The 23,202-nt window shown below is 48.8% G+C and overlaps 1 protein-coding gene across 1 annotated transcript in view; it reads left to right on the top strand.

Moving 5' to 3' along the window:
* The first annotated feature begins 14,826 nt into the window (after positions 1-14,826).
* LOC137524242 (junctional adhesion molecule-like) overlaps positions 14,827-23,202 on the top strand; it is a 35,779-nt gene continuing 27,403 nt past the window's right edge. The window contains exons 1-2 of the mRNA XM_068243871.1: positions 14,827-14,962; positions 16,883-16,924. The gene's annotated coding sequence lies outside the window, so the exon portion shown is untranslated. The remainder of the gene's footprint in view (positions 14,963-16,882; positions 16,925-23,202) is intronic.

Here is a 23,202-nt window from a genome sequence, read left to right on the forward strand (position 1 = left end):
GTAAGAGGTCCGCCACTTTGTGCCTGTACCGAGGGTCTAGTAGCGTGGCCACCCAGTACAGGTCATTCGTCTTGAGTTTTTTGATACGGGGGTCCCTCAACAGGCTGGACAACATGAAAGAGGACATCTGCACAAAGCTGGATGCAGAGGTACTCTCCATCTCCTCTTGCTCTTCCTCAGTGACGGGACGCAACTCCTCTTCCTCCCCCCAGCCACGAACAATACCACGGGAACGTGGAGCAGCAGAAGCCCCTTGTGATGGCTGCCGCGGTTGTTCTCCTTCCACCGCCTCTTCCTCCTCCACAGAAACACCTTCCTCATCATCACCATCATCAGAGTCTGACTCCTCTCCTTCCCCACACGACTCCTCTTCTTCCTCCTCCTCCCCCCTCTGTGCTGCCGCCGGTGTTGTGGAAACATCGGGTTCGTGTGTAAATGGCTCCAATAAATCCTGCTGCCCTAACTCTTCTTGTTCACGCTCCTCCACAGCTGTATCCACCACTCTACGCACGGCACGCTCCAGGAAGTAGGCGTAGGGGATCAAGTCGCTGATGGTGCCCTCATCGCGACTCACCAGTTTGGTCACCTCCTCAAAGGGCTCCATGACCCTGCATGCATTTCGCATCAGTGTCCAGTTGTTGGGCCACAACATCCCCATCCTCCCAGATTGTGTCCTTGTACTGTAATGATACAGGTAGTGGGTGACGGCTTTCTCCTGGTCTAGCAGGCGAGAGAACATCAGCAGGGTGGAATTCCAGCGAGTCGGGCTATCGCAAATCAGGCGTCTCACCGGCAAGTTGTTTCTACGCTGAATCTCTGCAAAGCGTGCCATGGCCTTGTAAGAGCGCCTGAAATGCCCACACAACTTCCTGGCCTGCTTCAGGACGTCCTCTAAGCCTGGGTACTTGGACACAAATCTTTGCACGACCAGATTAAGCACATGTGCCATGCAGGGTATGTGTGTCAGCTTTCCCAAATTCAACGCAGCAATGAGATTGCTGCCGTTGTCACACACCACGTTGCCGATCTCAAGCTTGTGCGGGGTCAGCCATTGCTCCACCTGTTTGTTAAGAGCAGCCAGGAGAGCTGCTCCAGTGTGACTCTCCGCTTTCAGGCAAGACATGTCTAACACTGCATGACACCGTCGCACCTGGCATGCAGCATAGGCCCTGGGGTGCTGGGGCTGTGTAGCTGGGGAGGAGATGGCGGCACCAGCCAAAGAGGAGGAGGAGGAGGAGGATGACGACAGCGAAGCGGTGATAGCAGGTGGAGAGGAGGTGGTTGGAGGCCTACCTGCAAGCCGTGGAGGTGTGACAAGTCGGTCCTCTGCGCAGCCACGTACTCCCTGCTTGCTGCCATCGGTCACCAGGTTGACCCAATGGGCTGTGTATGTAATGTAGTGGCCCTGCCCGTGCTTGGCAGACCAGGCATCCGTGGTCAGGTGGACCCTTGACCCAACGCTGTGTGCCAGAGATGACACCACTTGCCTCTCAACTGCACGGTACAGTTTGGGTATGGCCTTTTGAGAAAAATAATTGCGGCCTGGTATCTTCCACTGCGGTGTACCAATGGCCACAAACTTACGGAAAGCCTCCGACTCCACCAGCTTGTATGGTAATAGCTGGCGAGCTAATAGTTCTGCCACGCCAGCTGTCAGACGCCGGGCAAGAGGGTGACTGGCAGACATTTGCTTCTTCCGCTCAAATACTTCCTTCACGGACAGCTGGGTACTGCTGTGGGCAGAGGAGAAGGAACCGCTCAAGGGAAGAGGCGGTGTGGAGGAGGGCTGTGAAGGTGCAAGGGAGAAAGTGGATGAAGACGATGCACCTGAAGGAGGAAGAGGAGAAGGAGTTTGGCTTGTCTTTTGAGGAGTGCTGCTTTTACTCAGGTGTTCTTGCCATAGCTGTTTGTGCCTTCTCTCCAGGTGCCTTCGTAAGGCACTTGTCCCTACGTGAGAGTTGGCCTTTCCACGGCTCAATTTTTGCTGGCAGAGACAACAGATGGCTTTGCTCCGATCTGAGACACACACGTGAAAAAATTTCCAAACCGCTGAGCCCCCTTGGGGTGATGGCGCTACGGTGGCATCAGCAGCAGCTGATGTTGAAGGGCATGTGTGCTCCCTGGCCATAGCTGGCGATACATGGCACCGGACACTGCCCCCAGCTGTTTCTGAGGACGAGCTCCCTCTGCTTCTATCATGGAGTCGTCTCCTCCTACTCCTCTCTGACTCCTCCTCTGAACTGTCCCCCTGGTCATCTCCTCTACCGGGAACATATGTGGTATCCGTATAATCGTCATCATAATCCTCCTGGCCAGCTGCGCTTTCCTCAGACACCTCCTCAAGTGCACCAACTTCAGGTGGTCCACCATCATCCCCATCCACACACGTTACGTCCATACTATCGCCACCTAACTCAGACGTATGAGGTGGTGTACCTGCGCCTTCTTGTTGTTGTTGCAGTAGTGGCTGGGAATCAGTGATTTCACCACCACCACCAAATAACTCCTGCGAAGTGTCAAATGCAGCGGATGTGGTGCTTGTTGTAGCGCTGGTGGCTGCGGGAGATGAGGTGTTCTGTGTTAAATACTCAATCACCTCCTCACGATTTTGGGAAGTGATGGCACGTGCCTTCTTCTGAGCACTGTATTTTGGGGCAGGTCCGCATGAAATCACAGCAACACCACCTCGCACAGCCACAGACCTGCCGGTGCCTGGTGGCCTTCCTCTGGGTCTGCCTCTACCTCTTCCTCTACCTGGTTTGTCCATTTTGTCCATCTCGGGGGTATGCTAGCTATATGCAGTGAGGTGGGTTCTCACTCAACACAACAGGTAGTTAGATGCAGTGAGGTGGCCAGGTGGGTTCACACTCAACACAACAGGTGGTTAGATGCAGTGAGCTTGGTTCACTCAACAGTAAAGGTACTTAAGATGCAGTGAGGTGGGTTCTCACTCAACACAACAGGTAGTTAGATGCAGTGAGGTGGCCAGGTGGGTTCACACTCAACACAACAGGTAGTTAGATGCAGTGAGCTGGGTTCACTCAACACAAGGCTAGGTATATGCAGTGATGAGGTGGGTTAAGTAAACACAACAGGTACTGGGTAGTTAGATGCAGTGAGCTGGGTTCACTCAACAGTAAAGGTACATAAGATGCAGTGAGGTGGGTTCTCACTCAACACAACAGGTAGTTAGATGCAGTGAGGTGGCCAGGTGGGTTCACACTCAACACAACAGGTAGTTAGATGCAGTGAGCTGGGTTCACTCAACACAAGGCTAGGTATATGCAGTGATGAGGTGGGTTAAGTAAACACAACAGGTACTGGGTAGTTAGATGCAGTGAGCTGGGTTCACTCAACAGTAAAGGTACATAAGATGCAGTGAGGTGGGTTCTCACTCAACACAACAGGTAGTTAGATGCAGTGAGGTGGCCAGGTGGGTTCACACTCAACACAACAGGTAATTAGATGCAGTGAGCTGGGTTCACTCAACACAAGGCTAGGTATATGCAGTGATGAGGTGGGTTAAGTAAACACAACAGGTACTGGGTAGTTAGATTCAGTGAGCTGGGTTCACTCAACAGTAAAGGTACTTAAGATGCAGTGAGGTGGGTTCTCACTCAACACAACAGGTAGTTAGATGCAGTGAGGTGGCCAGGTGGGTTCACACTCAACACAACAGGTAGTTAGATGCAGTGAGCTGGGTTCACTCAACAGTAAAGGTACATAAGATGCAGTGAGGTGGGTTCTCACTCAACACAACAGGTAGTTAGATGCAGTGAGGTGGCCAGGTGGGTTCACACTCAACACAACAGGTAGTTAGATGCAGTGAGCTGGGTTCACTCAACACAAGGCTAGGTATATGCAGTGATGAGGTGGGTTAAGTAAACACAACAGGTACTGGGTAGTTAGATGCAGTGAGCTGGGTTCACTCAACAGTAAAGGTACATAAGATGCAGTGAGGTGGGTTCTCACTCAACACAACAGGTAGTTAGATGCAGTGAGGTGGCCAGGTGGGTTCACACTCAACACAACAGGTAATTAGATGCAGTGAGCTGGGTTCACTCAACACAAGGCTAGGTATATGCAGTGATGAGGTGGGTTAAGTAAACACAACAGGTACTGGGTAGTTAGATTCAGTGAGCTGGGTTCACTCAACAGTAAAGGTACTTAAGATGCAGTGAGGTGGGTTCTCACTCAACACAACAGGTAGTTAGATGCAGTGAGGTGGCCAGGTGGGTTCACACTCAACACAACAGGTAGTTAGATGCAGTGAGCTGGGTTCACTCAACAGTAAAGGTACTTAAGATGCAGTGAGGTGGGTTCTCACTCAACACAACAGGTAGTTAGATGCAGTGAGGTGGCCAGGTGGGTTCACACTCAACACAACAGGTAGTTAGATGCAGTGAGCTGGGTTCACTCAACACAAGGCTAGGTATATGCAGTGATGAGGTGGGTTAAGTAAACACAACAGGTACTGGGTAGTTAGATGCAGTGAGCTGGGTTCACTCAACAGTAAAGGTACATAAGATGCAGTGAGGTGGGTTCTCACTCAACACAACAGGTAGTTAGATGCAGTGAGGTGGCCAGGTGGGTTCACACTCAACACAACAGGTAGTTAGATGCAGTGAGCTGGGTTCACTCAACACAAGGCTAGGTATATGCAGTGATGAGGTGGGTTAAGTAAACACAACAGGTACTGGGTAGTTAGATGCAGTGAGCTGGGTTCACTCAACAGTAAAGGTACATAAGATGCAGTGAGGTGGGTTCTCACTCAACACAACAGGTAGTTAGATGCAGTGAGGTGGCCAGGTGGGTTCACACTCAACACAACAGGTAATTAGATGCAGTGAGCTGGGTTCACTCAACACAAGGCTAGGTATATGCAGTGATGAGGTGGGTTAAGTAAACACAACAGGTACTGGGTAGTTAGATGCAGTGAGCTGGGTTCACTCAACAGTAAAGGTACTTAAGATGCAGTGAGGTGGGTTCTCACTCAACACAACAGGTAGTTAGATGCAGTGAGGTGGCCAGGTGGGTTCACACTCAACACAACAGGTAGTTAGATGCAGTGAGGTGGCCAGGTGGGCTCACACTCAACACAACAGGTAGTTAGATGCAGTGAGCTGGGTTCACTCAACACAAGGCTAGGTATATGCAGTGATGATGTGGGTTAAGTAAACACAACAGGTACTGGGTAGTTAGATGCAGTGAGCTGGGTTCACTGAACAGTATACAGTAAAGGTACTTAAGATGCAGTGAGGTGGGTTCTCACTCAACACAACAGGTAGTTAGATGCAGTGAGGTGACCAGGTGGGTTCACACTCAACACAACAGGTAGTTAGATTCAGTGAGCTGGGTTCACTCAACAGTAAAGGTACTTAAGATGCAGTGAGGTGGGTTCTCACTCAACACAACAGGTAGTTAGATGCAGTGAGGTGGCCGGGTGGGTTCACACTCAACACAACAGGTAGTTAGATGCAGTGAGGTGGCCAGGTGGGCTCACGCTCAACACAACAGGTCGTTAGATGCAGTGAGCTGGGTTCACTCAACACAAGGCTAGGTATATGCAGTGATGATGTGGGTTAAGTAAACACAACAGGTACTGGGTAGTTAGATGCAGTGAGCTGGGTTCACTGAACAGTATACAGTAAAGGTACTTAAGATGCAGTGAGGTGGGTTCTCACTCAACACAACAGGTAGTTAGACTTAGATGCAGTGAGCTGGGTTCACTCAACACAACGCTAGGTATATGCAGTGATGAGGTGGGTTAAGTAAACACAACAGGTACTGGGTAGTTAGATGCAGTGAGCTGGGTTCACTCAACACAAAGCTAGGTATATGCAGTGATGAGGTGGGTTAAGTAAACACAACAGGTACTGGGGTATATGCAGTACTGGGTAGTACAATGTGCAGCTCCCTGTCACACACACAGGCAGTCAGTCACTGAATGTGCTGGGCTGCTGGCAGTGGCACACACACTATCAATTAGCAAGGCTGTGCATGCAACAAAAGTGTCAGGAAAAAAAATGTACAGGTTGAGCTCTGAAAAGAGCTGTTGCTGGGTGCTTTAAAAGCAATATTAATCAGTCAGGAACAAGCAAAGCAGCCTAGAACCTAACTAATCTGTCCCTAAGAGAAAAAGTCTGCAGCAGCTGTCCCTTTCCTCTCTCTAGCAGGCACACGAGTGACTGTAATGGCCGCCGGAGGCTGCCTTATATAAGGGGGGGTGGGGCTCCAGGGCTTACTGTAGCCTGAATGGCTACAATGTGCCTGCTGACTGTGATGCAGAGGGTCAAAGTTGACCCTCATAGTGCATTATGGGGCGAATCGAACTTCCGGAAAAGTTCGCCTGGCGCAGGCGAACGCGAACCCCCAATGTTCGCCTGGAACCGTTCGCCGGCGAACCGTTCGGTACACCTCTAAAGCTCATATCCGCGCTGCATGAATGGTTAAAGGACCACTATTGCAAAAATCGTAAAATTTACATTACATGTAAACACATTCAAATAAGTAGTACATTTCCTCCAGAGTAAAATGAGCCATAAATTATTTTACTCCTATGTTGCTGTCACTTCTAGTTGGTAGTAGAAATCTGACAGAACCGGCAGGTTTTGGATTAGCCCATCTTCTCATGGGGGGTTCTCAGGGTTTTCTTATTTTCAAAAGCATGTAGCGAATGGCAGTTGCTTCGTCCTACTGCCAAAAAAAAAAGTGTGTAGCAAGCAGGGAGGCTGGCTGGCATGTTTGTGTAAATCCTTTTCAGGAAGTGTCTTTATAAAAAGTAAAGGCCATGCGGAGAATCCCCCATGAAGAGATGGACTAGCCCAAAACCTGTCGGTTCTGTCAGATTTCTACTACCTACTAGTAATAGCAGTAGGGTATTGTACTGTGTTAGCCATCAGTAAAAGCAAGAAGTTTTAAATCAGGATGATACAATTTATTGGCTAAATTAAAAGAATATGAGTAAGCAAGCTTTCGGCAGTATAGCCTTCGTCAGGCTTCAAGCAAACCGGATTGAAAACAGGATTGAAGCCCGACGAAGGCTATACAGCCGAAAGCTTGCTTACTCTTATGCTTTTAAGATAGCCAATACATGGTATCATCCTGATTGAAACTTCTTGCTAGTTACTACCGGTACCTACTAGAAATGACAGCAAGATGAGGGGAAAAAATGAATGGCTCATTTTACTGTGGAAGAAATGTTCTTCTTATTTGAATGTGTTTACTTGTATTTTCAATTTTCAATTTTTTGCCATAGTGGTCTTTTAAGGGTAATAGTGGGAACAAGTTTTTTTTTTTCAAAAAGATCATGTGGTTTTTGAGGAAATTGATTTTAAAAATAGAAAGGAAATATGTTTTTTAAACGGTCTGTGAATAACTAAACTGTATGTGAAATGTTGAATAATCATAGCAGATTACAATCAGAATCAGAATCAGAGTCATTTATTTTGCCAAGTACAAACCGGGGGTTGTACCTGGAATTGGCTTTGGCTTATACAGGTTCTGGAAGGTTGGGAAGAGGGGAGATAAATGTCCGAAAGCCAAGAGCCGAGGCTGGCAGGCTGCCATACTAAGGCGTCACCAGTTGCACTTGGCAATCATCTGTCATCCCTTAGGAGACATAGAGGGAGACAGAGGGAGGCGAAGGCTCCGCAGTGATGTCCCAGTTCTGCAGGGCTGACGCTGCTGAGGATCCCGATTGCTGACATCTGGCAGTGCATGCCAAGGTGTTCCAGTTCAGAAGGTCTAGTAGTTTTCATTTCTGTGGTGGGTCCCGACTCCTGGGCAGCATTATGCAGGGCTGGACGATAATCTGGCTGTCACAGAAGTGTCGGGCTGCGGCTGCACTCACTTCCGGTTTAGTGACTGGCATCATGTAGGGGCTGTAACAGAGGTGTCCCTGCTGCGGTGGAGCAGCAGTAGCTGATGAATGGATGAAGCCGGCATCCAGTGAGGCCAAAGGTTTCAGCCCCTACATGATGCTATGGGGGGAATGCACATTACCTGCATTGCGGTGCGGTCCGCTGGAAGTCCTCGATCTGACGTGACCCCAAAACTACGTTACCGTGCGTCTTCTGCAGCGACTTACGGCAATCTGTGTCAGCCCATGTTAGGCTACGGCGAATTTAAAAAAAAATTCCAACACAATGTCAAGGTGCGCATGGCAGGAAGCGTATTTTTACAATACGCTTTCATGCACTTCCGCATACTGCGAAGCAGGAAGTGATCGCAGGCGTGTCACTTTCTGCTTGGCCCAATGTCAGATGGGGAATACCGCTTAGTAACGCTGCCACACCACCAGCTTGCAGTGTGAAACCGGCCTCTGGATTAACAGGGATATGTGAGGGAGCAGGCTGGTGTTGTACTTTGTTCTCTGGTTGAACTCGATGGACGTATGTCTTTTTTCCACCCAAATAACTATGTAACTATGAATAAGGAAGGGGTTTATGTTGGAGAAGGTCAGGGTTTGGCATCAGGAAGAGGCTCAGGTTGGAGAGAGCTTAGAGTTAGGCATCAGGAAGGGGTTAATGTTGGGAAGAGGATACGGTTAAAGAGAAACTCCAACCAAGAATTGAACTTTTTCCCAATCAGTAGCTGATACCCCATTTTACATGAGAAAGACAATGATTTTCACAAACAGACCATCAGGGGGCGCTGTGTGACTGATTTTGTGCTGAAACCCCTCCCACAAGAGGCTCTGAATACCGCGGTACTGCTGGCAAACTGCCACAATGTAACAATGTTCAGAGACAGGAAATAGCTGTTATTAGCTGTCTGTAACAGACAGAGCAGCTAGAAACAGCTAAATAACCTGCCCACAGTAACAATGTCACCATGTAATAAATGTCAGAATGTGAATCTGGGAGAGGAAAGATTTTACAATGAGCAAACACTGACTAAATCATTTATACATAATTATGGTAAAAAATGAAGCACTTTTTTTACTACATTATTTTCACTGGAGTTCCTCTTTAAGCATTATGTCATGTGGGGGGAGAGGTTAGGGTTAGGATCAGGAAGAGGTTTATGTTGGAAAAGGTTTAGGGTTAGGTATCAGTAGGGTTTATGTTGGGGAGAGGTTAGGATTAGAAATCAGGAAGAGGTTAATGTTGCGAAAGGTTACAGCTAGGCATCAGGTGGAGTTTATGTTGGAGGAGGTGAGAGTTAGGCATCAAGTAGGGTTTATGTTGTGGAGAAGGTGAGGGTTAGGCATCAGGTATGGCTTATGTTGTGGAGAAGGTGAGTGTTAGGCATCAGTAGGGTTTATGTTGTGGGGAAGGTGAGGGTTAGGCATCAGGTATGGTTTATGTTGTGGAGAAGGTGAGGGTTAGGCATCAGTAGGGTTTATGTTGGGGAGAAGGTGAGGGTTAGGCATCAGTAGGGTTTATGTTGGGGAGAAGGTGAGGGTTAGGCATCAGTAGGGTTTATGTTGTGGAGAAGGTGAGGGTTAGGCATCAGGTATGGTTTATGTTGTGGAGAAGGTGAGGGTTAGGCATCAGTATGGTTTATGTTGGAGAGAAGGTGAGGATTAGGCATCAGGTGGAGTTTATGATGGAGGAGGTGAGAGTTAGGCATCAGTAGGGTTTATGTTGTGGGTGTTAGCGTTAGGCATCACTAGGGTTTATGTTGTGGAGAAGGTGAGGGTTAGGCATCAGGTACGGTTTATGTTGTGGAGAAGGTGAGGGTTAGGCATCAGTAGGGTTTAAGTTGGGGAGAAGGTGAGGGTTAGGCATCAGTAGGGTTTATGTTGGGGAGAAGGTGAGGGTTAGGCATCAGTAGGGTTTATGTTGGGGAGAAGATGAGGGTTAGGCATCACTAGGGTTTATGTTGTGGAGAAGGTGAGGGTTAGGCATCAGTAGGGTTTATGTTGGGGAAAAGGTGAGGGTTAGACATCAGGTAGGGTTTATGTTGGGGAGAAGGTGAGAGTTAGGCATCAGTAGGGTTTATGTTGGGGAGAAAGTGAGGGTTAGGCATCAGTAGGGTTTATGTTGGGGAGAAGGTGAGGGATAGGCATCAGTAGGGTTTATGTTGTGGAAAAGGTGAGGGTTAGGCATCAGGTATGGTTTATGTTGTGGATCAGGTGAGGGTTAGGCATCAGGTATGGTTTATGTTGGGGAGAAGGTGAGGGTTAGGCATCAGGTGTAGTTTATGATGGAGGATGTGAGAGTTAGGCATCAGTAGGGTTTATGCTGTGGGTGTTAGGGTTAGGCATCAGGTATGGTTTATGTTGGGGAGAAGGTGAGGGTTAGGCATCAGGTATGGTTTATTTTGGGGAAAAGGTGAGGGTTACGCATCAAGTAGCGTTTAAGTTGGGGAGAAGGTGAGTGTTAGACATCAGGTAGGGTTTATGTTGGGGAGAAGGTGAGAGTTAGGCATCAGGTAGGGCTTATGTTGGGGAGAAGGTAAGAGTTAGGCATCAGGTAGCGCTTATGTTAGGGAGAAGATGAGGGTTAGGCATCAGGTAGGGTTTATGTTGTGGAGAAGGTGAGGGTTAGGCATCAGTAGGCTTTATGTTGGGGAGAAGATGAGGGTTAGGCATCACTAGGGTTTATGTTGTGGAGAAGGTGAGGGTTAGGCATCAGTAGGGTTTATGTTGGGGAAAAGGTGAGGGTTAGACATCAGGTAAGGTTTATGTTGGGGAGAAGGTGAGAGTTAGGCATCAGTAGGGTTTATGTTGGGGAGAAAGTGAGGGTTAGGCATCAGTAGGGTTTATGTTGGGGAGAAGGTGAGGGTTAGGCATCAGTAGGGTTTATGTTGTGGAAAAGGTGAGGGTTAGGCATCAGGTATGGTTTATGTTGTGGATAAGGTGAGGGTTAGGCATCAGGTATGGTTTATGTTGGGGAGAAGGTGAGGGTTAGGCATCAGGTATGGTTTATGTTGTGGAGAAGGTGAGGGTTAGGCATCAGGTGTAGTTTATGATGGAGGATGTGAGAGTTAGGCATCAGTAGGGTTTATGCTGTGGGTGTTAGGGTTAGGCATCAGGTATGGTTTATGTTGGGGAGAAGGTGAGGGTTAGGCATCAGGTAGCGCTTATGTTAGGGAGAAGATGAGGGTTAGGCATCAGGTAGGGTTTATGTTGTGGAGAAGGTGAGGGTTAGGCATCAGGAAGGGTTCATGTTGTATTAGTATTAGGCAACACCGGGGGGGGGGGGGGGGGGGGGGGTTGGAGGCTAGGCACCACCAGGGGGGTGGTTAGTGTTAGGCACCACACCGGGGAGGTAATTAGGGTCAGCACCACCAGGGGGGGAATTAGGGTTAGGTGTCACCATAGGCGTGGTTAGTTTTAGGCACCACCAGGGGAGGGTTCTGTGTGAGAGTAAGGTTGGGTTAAGCTGTATTGTATAATTACGTAACGATTTTTAATGTTAATATCTTTTCGTTATTATTTTCCGACTGTTATTAGAATGTATTTATTGTTCACCAAGTTTGACAACAATATTTATCATTATGAGATTTGGTTATCCACCCGCGCCATTTCCTTGTCAAGCCAAGTCCTTTTTTCACTGCGCCCTTTTTTTATGCAACCGCTTGTACACGTCCAACCCCTGCATGGGAATCAGCGGCCTAAAAACTTGGCTTTCGTGGCCTTTCCAGAAATCCTGAGTGATGTGTCTACATGTGGCGTTGTCATGTGGTAAAGGCATTCTCTGTGGCAATTGAAAAACACACTGAACAGGAGGCGAATGGTTGCTCCGGCGTGATTGGTGAGTCTGCAACACTCATCACAGGTCTGGGCAGTGCAGATACACTTGGAAGTACACCGGCTGGGGGTCCGTCAGTCGTTGGGAAATCAAATGCCATTACTGCTGCCAATCGAGCTCTTTCAACTGAGATTTTCCATCATGCTTGATCGATTGTTTTGGTCGATTCTGATGGACTTGATCAGTCGAGTCAGTTGATTATCAATACCTAAAATCAAGTAATGTATGGGCACCCTAGCCGATGCTAGACTAGCGACAAGTTTGGCCAGAACCTACCCCTTCATTAGCCACGCAAGAAGATACATCTGCTTCCAGGTTTCCATGATATCATTTCATATATTCAGGTCTGACCCTGACCACCAGAAAGCACATTATGAAGCCTCCTCTGTGGCTTTCTCATGAGGTCAGCTTTGGTCATCTCCATACCGTGTGGAGATCTGGAGTATACGCCCTGTTCTGAAGCTCTCAGCATCCTCCCAGTGTGGAAAAAGTTTATCTCATTCATATTGTTGTTGGGTCTCAGCATGTGGGGCCAGATAAGGCCTATGGATTCTCACCAGAAAACTAATCTTGGAGGTTAGATAAGAAGGAGCGGGCTTATGTCATGTGAAATTGCTGCCTCTCCTTCTACAGGACCTGGACACCTCCGTTCAGCTGTGACTCCAGGAAAACTAGAGGAGATACTCTCATCCTTCCAAGACCAGGCAGAGAGCGTCCACAATGACCCTTCTAATACTGTGCTTCATCTGTAAGTGTTATTATTCTTTATAATTATTTGTTATTGAGTACAATCACGAGACTTAGGATGACACAGGAGGAATAGAGGACCCTACACCATTAGGATTTTCTCTTCTTGGAAATAGTGGGCTTGATTCACAAAGCTTACTTATTTTCCACCTCAAAGGACAACTGAAGTGAGAGGAATTTGAAGGCTGGTGGAGCTGAACTCTTACACAGGACAGTCGGAAAACATAGAGAAATTCGCCCTGTATGTATTTAGAAAGATTAGCCTGTCTAAGGGCTGATCCACACGGACGCTTGGCAGCGTTTACCACCAAGCTGATCGAGACTCGTCGGCTAAACGCTCCCATTCAAGTGAATGGGAGTGTTTAGCATCACACGGTTACCGTAGATTGTCGTCAATTGCGCAAACGTGGCGTTCTGATCCCAATTAAACGCGTTGTTTCAGCGGTCCAGTGGCTTCTAGGGTCGCTTAGCCACCGCGTCTTTATGTCCCGTTGCGAGGGTTGAGAAACGCTGATCTCGACGGGAAGCTGACGATCACCGTACCGCCGTCCCCGAATGAGACGTCACAGGACGACGCGGCTTCCAGCTGCCCCGACTCCACCTGCAGTCCGTGTGAACCAGCCCGTATTCCCCCTCCTCTGTGTCTAATCACAGGGTGTAATTTGATATCTCCCCTGTGTCACATGACTGCCATGGCAGATAAGCTAATTTGAAAGCACAGGATGTTAATAATATGTCTGCTTCCATGAAAGCAGGAAGTAGAAACAGTGCAGATCTCTTTTAGAATTTGTATCAGCTGTAACAAAAACATTTTTTATTTAAATCTTTAAAGGTTATTGTGCTGTTGTGTATCTTTAAGAGAAGATCTATTTGATCTAATAGATCAGCTGATCTATTTGGCTGCAGTAGTGTCTGAATAACACCTTGTCAGATCTGACTATTAATGTCAATAACACCTGATCTGCTGCATGCTTGTTCAGGATCTAAGGATAAGTATTAGAGGCATAGGATCAGCAGGATAGCCAGGCAACTGGTATTGTTTAAAAGGAAATAAATATGGCAGCCTTCATATCCCTCTCATTACAGTTGTCCTTACTGTAATGTTTGGTACACACCAATCAATAATTTCCAGCAGGTCCGGTCAGGTTTCCGATTAATTTTCCGATTGATTTTGTGCATAAGCTATTTAGAAAAAATCGATTGGAAACCTGATAAAACCTGTCGGAAATTACCATGCAATATCCTGTCAGATTGATGGGTCGAATTGAAATTTTTCTGACAGATCCAATCGGAATTCCTATAGTTTTTTTGATCGATTTTGTATAGAAGTGGTTGGAAAATCGATCAGAAAAACTGAACTGTTGGAAATGATCGATTCGACCCGTCAGTCTGATGGGAAATTGCATGGTGTGTACCAGGCATAAGGAGAGATATGCATGAGATAAACAGATAAAAGATATTCTCTAGGCAAGGGTGCCATCTGGTGGAAAATTGAAAGCACTCCTGAATTACACACTATATTTATAAGTAGGGTTGGCAACACTTAGGCCTGACTGAGACGCACTCAGGGCCGGATTTAAGCGAAGGCCAGATCGGCCATGGCCTAGGGCGCTACAGGATCAAGGGCAGGTGGGCAGTAGACTATACTAGGGGGAAATTAATGGTCTCCTGGCTACCTATACTAGAGGGAAGGGTGGGTCTTCAGGCTATGTAAACTCGGGGAGGGTCATGTGGCTACGTATACTGGAGGGAAAGGTCAACAGGCTACCTATACTGGAGGGGGTCATTTGGCTATATATACTGAAGGGAGTGGCTGCTGACAGTGGCCTTGGGCAGTAAAGAGTACAAATCTGGCCCTAGACACACTGTGAGCGCTTTCTGAGCACTTTTCTGACTGTCAGCACTGTCTGAGCAGTTTATAAAAAAAATGTTCCCCTTGACTTGCATTAAAATCGTTTTTTGGAAAATCGCTACCATGTCAATTCAACTGTGATTTTACTGTGATTTTAATGCAAGTCAATCGGAACATTGAACCTAGAACCTCCTAGAACCTGCAGTAGACTGCAGGTTCCTTGGTATGGTCACTAAAGTTGTCTGAAACTGCCCCTGGATGTTTATATTTGGATGAAACCTGGAGGGGGCAGCACTGACCTAATGTTGATCTTATTTTTTTGCAGTTTTGACTTTCCTGACCCATTCACAGACCAGTGGACTCTCCTCCTACCGCCATAGTCCTGTGCTCATGACTGCCATTATCCAGGTGAGCGAGCCATCAGTGAAGTTGAATGCATTGACTGTACTCTGGGAGCATGATGGACGCCCACTGGTGGAGTACAAAGATAACAACTTGACCGTTTATGAGCTTCGGGCTCAGATGCCTCAGGAACAGTTCAAGGAAGGGAACATCTCGTTGGTCCTGGTTAACGTCACGGTGAGCGACTCCGGAAATTACACCTGTCTGATCCGATACGGAAGGGATCGAGAAATCGTTCGATATGCCTTGATAGTAGAGGGTAAGGATATTTCTGTAGTGAGTCCGGATGAATAAACATCCTCCAAGCCAAATCACTTGAGATGCGTTTTTATTGACCTGAGGAAGCAAGTGGATGCCAGCAAAACGCATTGTCCAGTATTTTTGGATAAGTTATTTTTGTATCTTATATTAGTCCTCTTCTTGAGGTAAGTTTCCCCAGTCTTTTAAACAGTTTTTAATCAATTTTAATCCTTTAAGGTGCTTCCCTGCCAGCAATAAAAATCCTTGTTCCTCTATTATAGCTAGTAGAAAATAATTCTGAAAATGTATCTCTGGGTGTAGAAATAAGTCATCATTTCATTCTGACTTCTGAAATCCAGGAAGCTGTTTCTGGAAAATGCTTTTCGGTATGTCATGATATTTTGATCATTTAAGAGACAATGAAGCGAAAAAATAAAATAAAATGATATAAGATGTTCTCAATTTTTTTATTTTCAGTTATATAGTGTTTTTTATAACATTGTGTCATTCTCTAATATTTGCAGTTTACACACTACTCAGCATTCTAAATGATTTTACAGAGCAGGCCAGTGAACTATTGACCTGTCATTTGCAGAAAAAAAGAAGATACAATGACTGACAGTTGAGATAATAAGCTTCAGAAGACAGAGCTCTCTGCGACTTTGAAAGTTGTGGAGCTTAATGGCTTTTTTGCATAGATAACAACTGTAGTTTCTTAACTCTTCCTGTACTGGAAGCAATATTAGACTTATGCCTCTGCTCCTAATGTTTTATTTCTTAGCTGTACTACACATAGAAATCATATCATAATTTTTTTTTCTCGCTTCAGTGTCTCTTTAAAACTCACTGTATGAGAGACCTCCCTCCCCTTGCCTTTCACTAGTAGCTGCCTTTGCTCCTCTTGAATAGATCTGGGTCAGAGGGAGACGCGGCTAGCTAGCCACTTGTTTCTTGTCTAAACAACTGACCCTTATTTGAGATTTCAGTAATACGGATTTCAGCTTAGTGAAAGAACAGAAAAAAAGAAGAGCAATTTGCGGTCAGAGGAAGAGGGGGAAGAATGCACTCCTACTCTCATGGTTTTAACATGAACCTTGGTGATCCTAAGATCAAAAAACAATAGAGCAGAAAGGAAAAAAAAAAAAAAAGGCTGCAGATTTTTATTTTTTCTCAAGATATAAAAAGTTTAATTTGCTTCTCTCTCTGTCCCGTTGCACAGATTTATCCACTTCCTGTCTGACCAGGAAGTGGGGGAACATTCTCCTGCATGGAGACTCAGACCGCCATGGAAGTTCTCGTCCAAATTTCACATTATCCAAAACTAAAATATTGTATTTTTCCAGGAGCTGGGAATTTTCTTGCACTGAATATAATTCAATTAAAAGTTTTAGGGGAAAAAAAAGTCAACATAGGAAAAGAGGGAATTTCATGAACGAGGACAAGGTTGGTTAAAACAACACTTTCTTTGCAGGAATGGGAATTATGTAGGCCTCTGATGTTTTTATTTTGCTTTTGTTTTTTTTTATCGCTGTCTCACCAGCTACAGGAAGTAAAGATGATATATTCAAAAGGAGCATAGACAGCTATATGTTTTTTTTTTTCACTTTAAGTTATTTAGCCACTATGCTTGCTGGTAGTTTGCGCTGTAGTACCTATCTCTGTGTTGGAACTTAAGTTGTGTTGTCTTTTTTTCTTGCGCATGCAGGAAGAGAAAAACTACTGGGCTGTGTACTGAGATGCAGAGTATGTGTTCCAAGCTAGAAAATAAGTACAATTTGTGCTCAGGATTAGGTTTGGAAACATACGGCTTCTCCATATTGAAATGTAAAAGATTATTGTGCCACACCCGTCCATGTTTATAGCATTATTATTTGTTTGTATTAGCAAGATTGGAATTTCACTTCTATAGTAATCTTCATTTCTTTTTCTGTTCCTCCAGTACACTCACTTCGGATACTGAATCTGACCCCAAAGAGAGCAGGTAAGCCAGCTAGAAAAGGCATTGTAGTTTCTAGGGCCAGCCAATGAGATGCAAATAATTCTTAGCTGATATAGCATTATGCTAATTCAGAATCAGAATTTTGCCAAGCATGACTGGGTCATGCCGGGAATTGGGTTTGGCACATACATAGCTTAGCACACCATAAATACAATATATTGCACAATGGGCTTGATTCACTAAGACAAATAGCATGCCTTATCAAAGTTAACATGCCTTATGAAAGTTAACACGCCTTATCAGAGTAGCATAGCACGCGTTACGAACCCGCAGGGGCTCAGGGCAGGACGAGTGGAGCTCTCGTCATTGCCAATTAGCAGGTATAAGTTCGCTATGCTACTCTGATAAGGCATGTTAACTTTGATAAGGCGTGGTATCTCTGATAAGGCATGCTATTTGTCTGATAAGGCATGCTATTTGTCTTAGTGAATCAAGCCCAATGCATGACAATATCAGTCTGTGGAGACAAAACACTAGAGTGTGACTCAGTGGAGGAGCAGTGCAGTTACAGTGCCCCACAGACTGATTGTCTATGGCAAGACCTAGACTGTGAACCTAAGGGGGGATGGATGGAGTTCAGGGGATTAACAGCAGAGGGGAAGAAAGAGTTCCTGTGCTTTGCAGTCCTGGTGGAGATGGCCCGAAACCTCAGAACTGAAAGGAGCCGTCTGAAGTAGTGATGGCCTGGGTGAGAGGGATTGTTTGAAGTTCTCAGTACTCTAGATTGCAGTCAACAGTTGTAGTGGAGGTTGAGTGGAGGGAGAATTTCCCGATGATTCTCTCTGCTGATCTGATGACCCTCTGAAGTTTGTGTCTATCGTTGGCGAGGGAGCCAGCATACCAGACCAAGATGGAAAAGCAGATGACAGATTCAGTGGTGGCAGAGTAGAATCTTGTCAGAACCTCTTGGGCCACACCGAACTTCTAAAGCTGGCGGAGGAAGAAGAGTCTTTTCTGGGCCTTCACCAGGGTGGATCCAGTGTTGGTCTTCCAGCTCAGGTCACCGGAGATGGTAGTGCCCAGGAGGCAAACAAAAGGAACTCTTGCCACTTCAGTGCCGTCAATCTAGATTAGAGGTGGTGTGGGGCATGCTTTCTGAAATCGATGATCATCTCAATGGTTTTGGCTGTGTTGAGGACCAGCCTGTTCTCCCTACACCAGTGGCATATACTATCAACCTACTGACCATAGGCCCTCTCATTGTTATTGGTGACAAGGCCAACAATGGTGGTGTCATCAGCAAATTTGTTGACCTTGACAGAGTCTGCTGTGGATCTGCAGTTGTTCGTATATAGGAAAAACAGCATCAGAGTCAGCCTTGTGGAGCCCCCATGTTAGTAGTCCTTGGTTGTGAGGAAATGTCACTCAGCTTGGTGATTTGAGACCTTTTGGATAAGAAGCACGTGATCCATAGGCATAGCATGGAATGAACCCTGAGTGCTGTTAGATCTTCCTTAAGTATGTGTGGACAGATGGTATTAAAGGCCAAACTAAAGTCCAGAAGGAGGATTCTGGCATACGAGTCCAGCCTGTCCAGGTGATCGCTGTTGAGCTCCAAGCAGACAGGGGCGTTGCTAGCCCTATTTTAGCGTGGCACGTGCCCCCAATCTGTTCTGGGGTGCCACGGATCTCAGCGGCTCTCTCCAGCCGCCGCCTCCGCCGCCGCGTCTCTCAGACCTCAGGATCAGGCGGCGAGCCGGCGACCAATCGTGCAGGCGCTAGGACCCAGCGCCCGCACTGATATGCAGAAGTGACATCACTTCCGCATATCGAGCGGGTGCGTCCGGCGCCCGCTCTTACTGGTCGGGTCGCCGCTGATCCTGAGGTCTGCTGCAAGGTAAGGGGGGGGGAGCGGCGGCTAGAGGGGGGCCTCCCTGGCACTCACTCACTTCCTAAAGGGGCTCCCTGGCACTCACTCACTCCCTAAAGGGGCTCCCTGGCACTCACTCACTCCCTAAAGGGCCTCCCTGGCACTCACTCACTCCCTAAAGGGCACTCACTCACTCCCTAAAGGGGCTCCCTGGCACTCACTCACTCCCTAAAGGGCCTCCCTGGCACTCACTCACTCCCTAAAGGGGCTCCCTGGCACTCACTCACTTCCTAAAGGGGCTCCCTGGCACTCACTCACTGCCTAAAGGGGCTCCCTGGCACTCACTCACTCCCTAAAGGGGCTCCCTGGCACTCACTCACTCCCTAAAGGGGCTCCCTGGCACGCACTCACTTCCTAAAGGGGCTCCCTGGCACTCACTCACTCCCTAAAGGGGCTCCCTGGCACTCACTCACTCCCTAAAGGGGCTCCCTGGCACTCACTCACTGCCTAAAGGGGCTCCCTGGCACTCACTTACTTCCTAAAGGGGCTCCCTGGCACTCACTCACTCCCTAAAGGGGCTCCCTGGCACTCACTCACTCCCTAAAGGGGCTCCCTGGCTCTTACTCCCTAAAGGGGCTCCCTGTCACTCACTCCCTGAAGGGGCTCCCTGGCACTCACTCACTCCCTAAAGGGGCTCCCTGGCACTCACTCACTTCCTAAAGGGGCTCCCTGGCACTCACTCACTTCCTAAAGGGGCTCCCTGGCACTCACACACTCCCTAAAGGGGCTCCCTGGCACTCACTTACTCCCTAAAGGGGCTCCCTGGCACTCACTCACTGCCTAAAGGGGCTCCCTGGCACTCACTCACTTCCTAAAGGGGCTCCCTGGCACTCACTCACTTCCTAAAGGGGCTCCCTGGCACTCACTCACTGCCTAAAGGGGCTCCCTGGCACTCACTCACTCCCTAAAGGGGCTCCCTGGCACTCACTCACTCCCTAAAGGGACTCCCTGGCACTCACTCACTCCCTAAAGGGGCTCCCTGGCACGCACTCACTTCCTAAAGGGGCTCCCTGGCACTCACTCACTGCCTAAAGGGGCTCCCTGGCACTCACTCACTCCCTAAAGGGGCTCCCTGGCACTCACTCACTCCCTAAAGGGGCTCCCTGGCACTCACTCCCTAAAGGGGCTCCCTGGCACTCACTCACTCCCTAAAGGGGCTCCCTGGCACTCACTCACTTACTCCCTAAAGGGGCTCCCTGGCACTCACTCACTGCCTAAAGGGACTCCCTGGCACTCACTCACTTCCTAAAGGGGCTCCCTGGCACTCACTCACTCCCTAAAGGGGCTCCCTGGCACTCACTCACTCCCTAAAGGGGCTCCCTGGCACTCACTCACTTCCTAAAGGGGCTCCCTGGCACTCACTCACTCCCTAAAGGGGCTCCCTGGCACTCACTCACTCCCTAAAGGGGCTCCCTGGCACTCACTCACTTCCTAAAGGGGCTCCCTGGCACTCACTCACTCCCTAAAGGGGCTCCCTGGCACTCACTCACTCCCTAAAGGGGCTCCCTGGCACTCACTCACTGCCTAAAGGGGCTCCCTGGCACTCACTCACTTCCTAAAGGGGCTCCCTGGCACTCACTTACTCCCTAAAGGGGCTCCCTGGCACTCACTCACTCCCTAAAGGGACTCCCTGGCACTCACTCACTCCCTAAAGGGGCTCCCTGGCACGCACTCACTTCCTAAAGGGGCTCCCTGGCACTCACTCACTCCCTAAAGGGGCTCCCTGGCACTCACTCACTCCCTAAAGGGGCTCCCTGGCACTCACTCACTGCCTAAAGGGGCTCCCTGGCACTCACTCACTGCCTAAAGGGGCTCCCTGGCACTCACTCACTCCCTAAAGGGGCTCCCTGGCACTCACTCACTCCCTAAAGGGACTCCCTGGCACTCACTCACTCCCTAAAGGGACTCCCTGGCACTCACTCACTCCCTAAAGGGGCTCCCTGGCACGCACTCACTTCCTAAAGGGGCTCCCTGGCACTCACTCACTTCCTAAAGGGGCTCCCTGGCACTCACTCACTGCCTAAAGGGGCTCCCTGGCACTCACTCACTCCCTAAAGGGGCTCCCTGGCACTCACTCACTGCCTAAAGGGGCTCCCTGGCACTCACTCACTTCCTAAAGGGGCTCCCTGGCACTCACTCACTTCCTAAAGGGGCTCCCTGGCACTCACTCACTGCCTAAAGGGGCTCCCTGGCACTCACTCACTCCCTAAAGGGGCTCCCTGGCACTCACTCACTCCCTAAAGGGACTCCCTGGCACTCACTCACTCCCTAAAGGGGCTCCCTGGCACGCACTCACTTCCTAAAGGGGCTCCCTGGCACTCACTCACTGCCTAAAGGGGCTCCCTGGCACTCACTCACTCCCTAAAGGGGCTCCCTGGCACTCACTCACTCCCTAAAGGGGCTCCCTGGCACTCACTCCCTAAAGGGGCTCCCTGGCACTCACTCACTCCCTAAAGGGGCTCCCTGGCACTCACTCACTCACTCCCTAAAGGGGCTCCCTGGCACTCACTCACTGCCTAAAGGGACTCCCTGGCACTCACTCACTTCCTAAAGGGGCTCCCTGGCACTCACTCACTCCCTAAAGGGGCTCCCTGGCACTCACTCACTCCCTAAAGGGGCTCCCTGGCACTCACTCACTTCCTAAAGGGGCTCCCTGGCACTCACTCACTCCCTAAAGGGGCTCCCTGGCACTCACTCACTCCCTAAAGGGGCTCCCTGGCACTCACTCACTTCCTAAAGGGGCTCCCTGGCACTCACTCACTCCCTAAAGGGGCTCCCTGGCACTCACTCACTCCCTAAAGGGGCTCCCTGGCACTCACTCACTGCCTAAAGGGGCTCCCTGGCACTCACTCACTTCCTAAAGGGGCTCCCTGGCACTCACTTACTCCCTAAAGGGGCTCCCTGGCACTCACTCACTCCCTAAAGGGACTCCCTGGCACTCACTCACTCCCTAAAGGGGCTCCCTGGCACGCACTCACTTCCTAAAGGGGCTCCCTGGCACTCACTCACTCCCTAAAGGGGCTCCCTGGCACTCACTCACTCCCTAAAGGGGCTCCCTGGCACTCACTCACTGCCTAAAGGGGCTCCCTGGCACTCACTCACTGCCTAAAGGGGCTCCCTGGCACTCACTCACTCCCTAAAGGGGCTCCCTGGCACTCACTCACTCCCTAAAGGGACTCCCTGGCACTCACTCACTCCCTAAAGGGACTCCCTGGCACTCACTCACTCCCTAAAGGGGCTCCCTGGCACGCACTCACTTCCTAAAGGGGCTCCCTGGCACGCACTCACTTCCTAAAGGGGCTCCCTGGCACTCACTCACTGCCTAAAGGGGCTCCCTGGCACTCACTCACTCCCTAAAGGGGCTCCCTGGCACTCACTCACTCCCTAAAGGGGCTCCCTGGCACTCACTCCCTAAAGGGGCTCCCTGGCACTCACTCACTCCCTAAAGGGGCTCCCTGGCACTCACTCACTCCCTAAAGGGGCTCCCTGGCACTCACTCACTGCCTAAAGGGGCTCCCTGGCACTCACTCACTTCCTAAAGGGGCTCCCTGGCACTCACTCACTACCTAAAGGGGCTCCCTGGCACTCACTCACTTCCTAAAGGGGCTCCCTGGCACTCACTCACTCCCTAAAGGGGCTCCCTGGCACTCACTCACTCCCTAAAGGGGCTCCCTGGCACTCACTCACTGCCTAAAGGGGCTCCCTGGCACTCACTCACTTCCTAAAGGGGCTCCCTGGCACTCACTCACTCCCTAAAGGGGCTCCCTGGCACTCACTCACTACCTAAAGGGCTCCCTGTCACTCACTATCGGGGTCCCTGTCACTCATTACCTAACTTGGGGGCTACCATATTAAGGGGGCATTCTGCCTATTTATGTGAAATGCTGTCTATTTATGTGCCTCATGACTGCTGAATATGTCTTGTTGGGAGCCTTATGATTTGTTGGGGGCCTCAAGATTGCTGAATTTGTCTTGTTGGGGGCCTCATGATTTGTTGGGGGCCTCATGATTGCTGAATTTGTCTTGTTGGGGGTCACATGATTGCTAACTGCGAGACTATGGGAAAAGCTGAATCCTTATCAAATGAGACAATAGCATTAAACTTACTTTTTTAGCTTTTTAAAACAGAAAATAAAACTGGGAGGTTCTAAAAAATTGAATACATTTTTCAGGAGTAGGATGGATGAAATTGTTTATCTTCACAGTTTATTTTCAACTTGATCTATGTCTATACTGATTGTAAATTATCTAAGTAAAGGACAATATTTCGATGGGCAGGCCTGTTATCTGTAGCTTACACCGCTGTTAAGTTCATGTAAATTTGGCCCCACCCATGGCCACGCCCACTCACCTCATGGCCACGCCCGTTATTTGCCGCGGCGCGCTGTGC

The sequence above is a fragment of the Hyperolius riggenbachi genome, chromosome 7 (genome assembly GCF_040937935.1).
Source record: "Hyperolius riggenbachi isolate aHypRig1 chromosome 7, aHypRig1.pri, whole genome shotgun sequence".
Taxonomy (NCBI): Eukaryota; Metazoa; Chordata; class Amphibia; order Anura; family Hyperoliidae; genus Hyperolius; species Hyperolius riggenbachi.